The 10071-nt window shown below is 43.8% G+C and overlaps 1 non-coding gene across 1 annotated transcript; it reads right to left on the reverse strand.

Annotated features, from left to right (window-relative positions):
* Positions 1 to 8265: 8265 nt before the first annotated feature.
* On the reverse strand, positions 8266 to 8349 carry trnal-uaa (transfer RNA leucine (anticodon UAA)). Its single transcript has one exon. It is a non-coding gene; the product is annotated as a tRNA-Leu (tRNA).
* Positions 8350 to 10071: the final 1722 nt, after the last annotated feature.

Consider the following 10071-nt stretch of genomic DNA (forward strand, 5'->3'; position numbering starts at 1 on the left):
ACCCTTTATGTATCATTTCCCAGTCTATTCTAGCCAATTCATGTCTCATACCATCGAAGTTACCTTTCCTTAAGTTCACGAACCCAGTCTCAGAATTAATTGTTTCACTCTCCACCTTAACAAAGAATTCCAGCTTATTGTGGTTAGTCTTCCCCAAGGGGCCTCGCACAACAAGATTGCTAATTAGTCCTTTCTCATTACACATCAAGCAGTCGAGGATGGCCAGCCCTCTAGATGGTCCCTCGACATATTGGTCGAGAAAACCATCCCTAATACACGCCAGCAATCCTTCTCCACCGTATTACTACCAGTTTGGTTAGCCCAATCTATGTGTAGATTAAACTCGCCCATGATAAGTGGTGTACCTTTATTGCACACATCCCTACTTTCTTGTTGGATGCTGTCAGCAAACTCACGACAATTGTTTGGTGGTACACAACTCCCACTAGCGTTTTTTTCCCTTTGATATTCCACAGATCCACCCACGTAGAATCCACGCGAATGTCCTTCCTGACTATTGCATTAATTTCCTCTTCAACCAGCAATGCCACCCCACCTCCTTTTCCTTTGTCTCCATCCTTCCTGACTGGTGAATACCCCTGGATGTTGCGTTCCCGGCCTTCGTCACCCTGGATCCATTTCTCCGTGATGCCAATTACATCATATTCATTAATTGCTGCCTGTGCAGTTAATTTGTCCACCTTATTACGAATACTCCTCGCATTGAGGCACAATGCCTTCAGGCTTGTTATCTTAACACACCTTGTCCCTTTAGAAGTTTGCTGCAATGTGGCCCTTTTTGATTTTTTCCTTTGGGTTTCTCTGCCCTCCACCCTTACTTTTCTGCCCCCAAAGGTTCCCATCCCGCTGCCATATCAGCTTAACCCCTCCCCAACAACACGAGCAAACTCTCCCTCGTGGACATTGGTTCTGCTGAGGTGCAGACTGTCCGGTTTGCACAGGTCCCAGCTCCGCCAGAACGGTTCCAATGTCCCAAGAAATTGAATCCCTCCCTTCTGCAACACACATTCATCTGAATTATCCTGCGATTCCTACTCTGAAAAGTGGTAGCTATCCCTTAGATTGCTACCTTTGAAGTCCGATTTGTTAATTTAGCTCCCAGCTCCCTTAATTCAGCTTCTAATTCCTCAGACACAGAGAGTCAGACTCAAACACATAAAGTGCACTCTAAAGACAGAGAGTGAGAGGCACAGATACATTGCACAATCCCATTTGTTTGAATGTTACAAAGTTATCGACAAATGCAGATTCAACAGAATAGATTCGGGTATAACTGAGCAGGATGGCAGGAAATCGATTTGAATTTAAAGATTTACCAGGAGTGGGGTTCGAACCCATGCAGGTATAAACCCATTGGATTTTCCTTCCAACACCTTAACAACTCGGCCATCCTGGTTTTGTCAGTATTCGGATTTTGTCTCTGTGAGAATCTGGGCTGCAGCTCCACTCTCACAGACACAGGTTTTTAATGAGCATTTTCGAATATTTATATTAATATTGACACAGGGGCAACTCTCCTGTTCTTTTTCGAGTAATGCTCTGGGAACTTTCATATCCACCCGAGGGTGCAGACGGAGCTTCAATTTAAAATTTTAAAAGAAAGTCAACAGCTTCAACAATGCAAAATCCCCCAAGTACTGCATTTGAGTGTCAGCCAAGATTATATGCTCAAGTCTCAGGAGTGGGACTTACACACACAACCTCCTTATTCAGCCGAGAATGCTGCCACTGAACCAAAGCCGATACCAAAGTTCACATCCGTATTATTTTCCCCAAGTCTTTTTATAAAGTTTCAGGACATACAGAAGTAATATTCAACATTTTAAAAAAGCTTCATCCTGGTCGGGGAATTGAAGGCCGACCTCGCGCGTGACAGAGAGGGATATTAACTAAGACACGAATGAGGAGCTGACGGGTGTGGATTCTGTCAGTGCAGGAATCGAGCTGAGAACAGAAATGGACACCATGAGAAGTAGACAGGCACATTGAGAAAGAGAGACAAACCGACAAACAGGGAGAGACAGACAGCAAGATAGAGACAACATGAGACAGAAAGTGTGAGACTGAGAAGGAGAGGCAGACTGAGTGAGAAAAAGACACAAACACACACACATACAGATATAAAGAGAGAGAGGGAAACAGTGAGAGAAAGACAGTGATAAAGACAGTAACAAGGAGAGAGACAGATGAAGAGTGAGCGACAGATAGAGAGATATACAGAGATATAAACAGAAAATGATGGAAATACTCAGCAGGTTAGAGACAGGAACTATCAGAGACAGGCAAATAGAGACAGTCAGGTCGAGACATAGATAGACAGAGATGATGGGAATGAGAGAGACAATCAGACAGAGAGACTGAGAGAATCCCACTGGAACAGAACTGGACATCGTGAGAAAGAGACAGACACGTTGAGAGACAGACAAACAGGGAAACAGGGAGAGACAGACAGCGAGATAGAGGCAAAGAGAGACAGAAAGTTTGAGACTGAGTGGGAGGGTCAGACTGAATGAGAAAACGACTCCAACACATACATACACAGAGATGTGTTTGTGTGCTCCATAAAGAGAAGGAGGCAAATATGATGCGATGACAGAGACAAAGACAGGGACAAAGAAAGAGACAAAGAGGGAGACAGATAGAGAGAAAGACAGATAGAGACAATAATTCGGTTCTGTCTTTACAAAGGAAGATACAAAAAACCTTCCGACTGTACGAGGGGACTGTGAGTCTCGTGAGAATGAGGAACTGAAAGATATCCTTATTGGCGGGAAATTGTGTTGGAGAAATTGTTGGGATTAAAAGCCAATAAATGCCCGGCTCCTGATAGTCTGCATCCCAGAGTACTTAAGGAAGTGGCCCTAGAAATAGTGGATGCATTGGTGATCATTTTTCAACAATTATTCGACTCTGGATCAGTTCCTATGGACTAGAGGGTAGCTAATGTGATGGCACTTTTTAAAAAAGGAGGGAGAGAGAAAGCAGCTAATTATAGACCGGTTAGCCTGACATCAGTCGTGAGGAAAATATTGGAATCAATCATTAAGGATGAAATAGCAGCCCATTTGGAAAGCAGTGACAGGATCGGACCGAGTCAGCATGGATTTATGAATGTTAAATCACGCTTGACGAATGTTCTGGAATTTTTTGAGGATGTAATGAGTAGAGTGGAAAAGGGAGAACCAGTGGATGTGGTGTATTTGGACTTTCAATAGGCTTTTGACAAGGTCCCACACTAGAGATTGGTGCACAAAATCAAAGCGCATGGTATTGGGATTAATGTACTGACATGGATAGAGAACTGGTTGGCAGACAGGATGCAGAGAATCGGGATAAACGGGTCCTTTTCAAACTGGCAGGAAGTGACTAGTGGGGTGCCGCAGGGCTCAGTGCTGGGACTCCAGCTCTTTACAATATACATGAACGATTTGGTTGAAGGAATAGAGTGTAATATCTCCAAGTTTGCGGATGACACTAAACTGGGTGGCGGTCCGAGCTGTTAGGAGGACGCTAAGAGGCTGCAGGGTGAATTGGACAGATTAGGTGAGTGGGCAAATACATGGCAGATGCAGTATAATGTGGATAAATGTGAGGTTATCCATTTTGGGGGCAACAACACGAAAGCAGAATATTATCTGAATGGCGGAAAACTAGAAAAAGGGGAGGTGGAGTGAGACCTTGGTGTTATGGTTCATCAGTCACTGAAAGTGGGCATGCAGGTACAGCAGGCGGTAAAGAAGGCAAATGGTATGTTGGCCTTCGTAGCTAGAGGATTTGAATATAGGAGCCAGGAGATCTTACTGCAGTTGTACAAGGCCTTCGTGAGGACACACCTGGAATATTGTGTTCAGTTTTGGTCTCCTAGTCTGAGGAAGGACGTTCTTGCTGTTAAGGGAGTGCAGCGAAGGTTCACCAGACTGATTCCAGGGATGGCAGGACTGTCATATGAGGAGAGATTGGATCAACTAGGCCTTTAATCACTGGCGTTTAGAATGAAGAGAGGGGATCTCATAGAATCATATAAGATTCTGACGGGACTGCACAGGTTAGATTCGGGAAGAATGTTCTCGATGTTGGGGAAGCCAGAACCAGGGGACATAATCTTAGGATAAGGGGTAGGCCATTTAGCAGTGAGATGAGGAGAAACTTCTTCACTCAGAGAGTTGTTGACCTGTGGAATTCCCTGCCACAGAGAGTTGTTGAAGCCAGTTCATTGGATATATTCAAGAGGGAGTTAGATATGGTCCTTACGGTTAAGTGGATGAAGTGGGATGGAGAGGAAAACAGGAAAGGGTAACTGAAAGAATGATCAGCCATAATAATATTGAATAGCGGTGCAGGCTCGAAGGGCCTAATGGCCTACTCCTGCAGTTATTTTCTATGTTTCTATGTTTCAAAAACAGAAAATGATGCAAATACTCATCAGATTAGAGACGGGGACAAAATGAGTCAGGCAAAGACACGGACAGGGAGGATGGGAAAGAGAGAGACATTCAGACAGAGAGTCTGAGAGAATCCCATTGGAACAGAACTGGACACCGTGAGAAAGAGACAGATTGAGAGACAGAGACAAACAGAGAACCAGGCAGAGACAGTGTGAGTCAGAGTGAGGCAGACTGAGGGAGATAAAGGCTCAAGCACACAAACACATACACAGCTCTCTAAAGAGAGAAAGGCAGAGACTGAGATACACAGCTACATTTCACAATTTCATTTCATGATCGACTTAGAGTGTCACAGAGTTACAGAAAATTGCAGATTCAACAGATGAAAATCAAGTATCACTGGGCAGGATGGGAAAAATCTCTGTTAAATTAAAGAGATTCTAGGATTGGGGTTCGAATCCACGCGGGAAAAACCCATTGAATTTTATGGCCAACGCTGTATCCACTCGCCCATCCTGGTCTTTGTAGCGTTTGGATTCTGTCTCTGTGAGAATGTGGCCTTCAGCTCCACCCCCACAGCAACACACACACATACACATCGGGTTTCAGTGAGCATTTACGAAAATTTTTAGTAATATTGACACGGGCGCAACTCTCCTATTCTTTTTCATGTAATGCTCTGGGAACTTTCACATCTAGCCGAGGGTGCAGACGGAGCTTCAATTTAACATTTCAGCCGATTGTCAACAGCTTCAACAATGGAAAATTCCACAAACACTGCATTTGAGTGTCAGCAAAGATTATCTGCTCAAGTCTCAGGAGTGGGACGTACACACACAACCTCCCGATTCAGTCGAGAATAGAACCAATGAACCAAGTCCGATACCAACGATCACAACCGTATTATTTTCCCCAAGTTTTTAAAAAATTTCCAGGACATACCACATTCATGGTGATGATTTGCATCGACAGTTGCACATACACAGAGACATACATATAGATAGACATACACAGACACACACACACACAATAACCAAAAATATACACGCGTCAACATAGAAACATAGAAACATAGAAATTAGTTGCAGGAGCAGGCCATTCGGCCCTTCGAGCCTGCACCACCATTCTTTAAGATCATGGCTGATCATTCAACCTCAGTACCCATTTCCTGTTTTCTCTCCATATCCCTTGAACCCTTGAGTCGTAAGGGCCATATCTAACTCCCTCTTAAATATATCTAACTAACTGGCCTCAACAACTTTCTGCGGTGGAGAATTCAACAGGTTAACCACTCTCTGAGTGAAGAAGTTTCTCCTCATCTCGGTCCTAAATGGCTTACCCCTTATTCTTAGACTGTGACCCCTGGTTCTCGAACTCCCCAGTAACGGAAGCATTTTTCCTGCCTCTCAATTGTCAAATTTAGTCAGAATTTTATTTGCTTCTATGAGATCCCCTCTCATACTTCTAAACTCTAGTGGATACCAGCCCAGTTGATCCAGTCTCTGCACATATGTCAGTCCAGCCATCCCGGGAATCATGCTGGTGAACCTTCGCTGTACTCCCTCAATAGCAAGGACGTCCTTCCTCAGATTCGGAGACCAAAACTGAACACAATATTCCAGGAGTGGCCTCACCAAGGCCCTGTACAACTGCAGTAAAACCTCCCTGCTCCTATACTCAAATCCCCTCGCTATGAAGGCGAACATGCCATTTACATTCTTCACCGCCTGCTGCACCTGCACACCAACTTTCAATGACTGATGTACCATGACACCCAGATCAAGATATACACAGGTTGCCTTAGGCAAATAGATGGATAGACAGGCAGGGTCACTGTCGCTACTTTGTCTGGCTTTTGCGTTTTTCAGTCGAGAATGCTGCCACTGAACCAAAGCCGATACCAATGTTCACAACCGTATTATTTTCCCCAAGTCTTTTTGAAAAGTTCCAGGACATACCAAATTCATGGTGATGATTTCCACAGACAGTTGTACATACACAGAGACATATATACAGATAGACAGACACAGAGACTCACACATACATACATAACCAAAAATATACATGCACCAACGGACATGCACAGATGCCGGAGACATCTCGAGGGATAGACAGGCTGAGTCACTGTCGCTACTTTGGCTGATTTTTGCGTTTTTCTATCCGTATGTATCGTGAATATTGCAGATTAATAAAAATGAGATATAGATGTCAGTGTTGAAAGGTGTGGGACGTTATTCCACCTATCTCAGGATTAGTTTTGCAAAAACCTGGTTAAATTGTGAAGAAAATTGCTGAGAATCGTAGTCGGCAGGATTCGAACCTGAGCGCCGAAAACCAAAAGGATTTCAAGCCAATCGCATTAACCACTCGACCACAATTACTGCGTCTTTGGCATTTTAAATGTTACTCAGAAAAAACTCAGTCATCCATCTCTGTGTAGCAGACGGCCACAGAATCCTGAAAAAGTCTCTGTTTGCAAAAAATCTGGAAGAGGCAATCGCCTCTTGCTGTATTTTTACTGTTCTATATTGTTCTGGAACTTTTCAATATGAATCTATACCAAGAAAGAGACGTAAAATTAGACATTTTGAAAAAACTGCTTTTCCGTCGGGGAATTGAACCCGGTTCTATTTCTTAACAGGGGAGCAGAATTACGACTATACGGACGAAGGTGCGGGCGATGTCAGAGCAGTAATCGAGCTGTGAACAGAAGTCGACAGACACATTGAGAGACAGAGACAAACCGACAAACAGGGAGAGATAGACAGCGATAGAGGGACAACAAGAGACAGAAAGGGTGAGTCTGAAAAGTCACGCAGACTCTGAGAAAAAGACTCAAAAACCTACATATACAGAGATGTGTGTGTGTGATCAATAAAGAGAGAGAGGGAAAGAGTGAAAGAAAGACAGTGATAAAGACAGTGACAAGGAGAGAGACAGATAGAGAGAGAATGACAGAAAGAGAGATATACAGAGATATAAACAGAAAATGATGGAAATACTCAGCAGGTTAGAGACAGGAACTACCAGCGACAGGCAAAGAGAGACAGATAGGCAGAAATATAGACAGACAGAGATGATGGGAAAGAGTGAGACAGTCAGACAGAGAGACTGAGAGAATCCCATTCGAAAAGAAATGGGCACCGTGAGAAAGTGACAGACACATTGAGAACCAGAGACAAACAGGGAAATGGGGACAGACAGACAGTGAGATAGAGACAAAGAGAGACAGAAAGTTTGAGACTGAATGGGAGGATCAGACTGAATGAGAAAAAGGCTCAAACACATACATACACAGAGATGTATTTGCGTGCTCCATAAAGAGAGGGAGGCAAATAGTGATGGAATGACAGAGAAAAGGAGAGGGACAAAGAGAGAGACAAAGAGGGCGACAGATAGAGAGAAAGACAGATAGAGAGAGAGCCATAGAGAAAAAAACAGAACATAATGGAAATATTTATCAGGTTAGAGACAGGGATTAACAGAGACAGGCAAAGACATGGACAGACAGAGATAATGCGACTGAGATAGGCAGTCAGACTGAGAGTCTGAGAGAATCCCATTGCAACAGAACGAGACACCGTGAGAAAGAGACAGATTGAGAGACAGGGACAAACAGAGAAACAGGGACAGAGAGAGTGTGTCAGAGAGAGGCAGACTGAGAGAGACAATGACTCAAACACATTCACAGCTCTCTAAACAGAGAGAGTGGCAGAGACCGAGCAACACAGATACATTTCACAATTTCATTTCATTGTCGGCTCAGAATGTCACATCGTTGCAGAAAATTGGAGATTCAGCAGATGAAAATCGGGTATCACTCGGCAGGATGGGAAAAATCTCTGTTTAATTAAGGAATCACCAGGAGTGGGGTTTGAACCCACACGAGTATATAACCCATTACATCTTAAATGCAACGCCTTTACAACTCGGCCATCCTGGTCCTGATCCTGTCAATGGTTGGACTCTGCCTCTGTGAGAATCTGGACTTCAGCTCCACCCACACAGACACAGAGCATTTCAGGGAGCATTTACGAACATTTTTCGTAATATTGACACGGGCGCAACTCTCCTATTCTTTTTCGACGAAGGCTCTGGGAACTTTCACATCCACCCGAGGGTGCAAATGGAGCTTCAATTTAAAATTTCAGCCGATGGTCAACAGCTTCAACAATGCAAAATTCCCCAAATACTGCATTTGAGTGTCATCCAAGATGATGTGTTCAAGTCTCAGGAGTGGGACTTACACACACAACCTCCTGATTCAGTCGAGAATGGAGCCACTGAACCAAAACCGATACCAAAGATCACAACCGTATTATTTTCCCCAAGTGTTTTAAAAGTTCCAGGACGTACCAAATTCATGGTGATGATTTCCACAGACAGTTGGACATACACAGAGACATACATACAGATAGACATACACAGACACGCGCACACACAATAAAAGAAAATATACATGCATCAACATAGAAACATAGAAATTAGTTGCAGGAATATGCCATTCGGCCCTTCGAGCCTGCACCACCATTCAATAAGATCATGGCTCATCATTCAACCTCTTTTACCCCTTTCCTGCTTTCTCTCCATACCACTTGATCTCTTTAGCCATAAGGGCCATATCTAACTCCCTTTTGAATATATCTAATGAACTGGCCTCAACGACTTTCTGCGGTAGAAAATTTCACAGGTAAACCATTCTCTGAGTGAAGAAGTTTCTCCTCATCTCGGTCATAAATGGCTTACCCCTTATTTTTAGACTGTAATGCTTGGTCTCAAACTACCCAGCAATGAGAACATTCTTACAGCCTCCAATCTCGTCAGAATTTTATATGTTTCCGTGAGATCCCCTCTCATTCTTCTAAACTCCAGTGGATACCAGCCCAGTTGAGCCAGTCTCTCCTCATATGTCAATCCTGACATCCCGGGAATCATGCTGGTGAACTTTCGCTGTACTCCCTCAATAGCAAGGACGTCCTTCCTCAGATTCGGGGACCAAAACTGAACATAATATTCCAGGTGTGACCTCACCAAGGCCCTGTACAACTGCAGTAATATCTTCCTGCTCCCATACTCAAATCCCCGAGCTATGAAGGCGAACATGCCATTTGTTTTCTTCACCGCCTGCTGCACCGACATGCCAACTTTCAATGACTGATGTACCATGACACCCAGATCAAGATATACACAGGTTGCCTTAGACAAATAGATGGATAGACAGGCAGGGTCACTGAGGCTACTTTGGCTGGTTTTTGCGTTTTTCTATCCGTATGTATCGTGAATACTGCAGATTAATGAAAGAAAGAAAACAGCGGCTGCATCGAAAGATGTGGGACGTTCCTCCATCTATCTCAGAATCAGTTTCGCAGTAACGTGGTTAAATTGTGAAACAGAATGAAATATGCTGAGAAACATCGTCGGCAGGATTCAAACCTGCGCAGAGAAACCCCGATGGATTTTTTGTCCATTGTCTTACCCACTCGGCCACGACTACTAGCTCGCTGCATCATTAAATGTTACTCAGATAAAACTCAGTCATCCATCTCTGTGCAGCAAACGGCCACAGAATCCGGAAAAAGTCTCCGTTTGCTAAAAATCTGGAAGAGGCAATCTCCTCTTCCTGTATTTGTACTGTTCTATATTGCTCTGGAACTTTTTAATATGA

The sequence above is a fragment of the Pristiophorus japonicus genome, unplaced genomic scaffold (assembly GCF_044704955.1).
Source record: "Pristiophorus japonicus isolate sPriJap1 unplaced genomic scaffold, sPriJap1.hap1 HAP1_SCAFFOLD_621, whole genome shotgun sequence".
Taxonomy (NCBI): Eukaryota; Metazoa; Chordata; class Chondrichthyes; family Pristiophoridae; genus Pristiophorus; species Pristiophorus japonicus.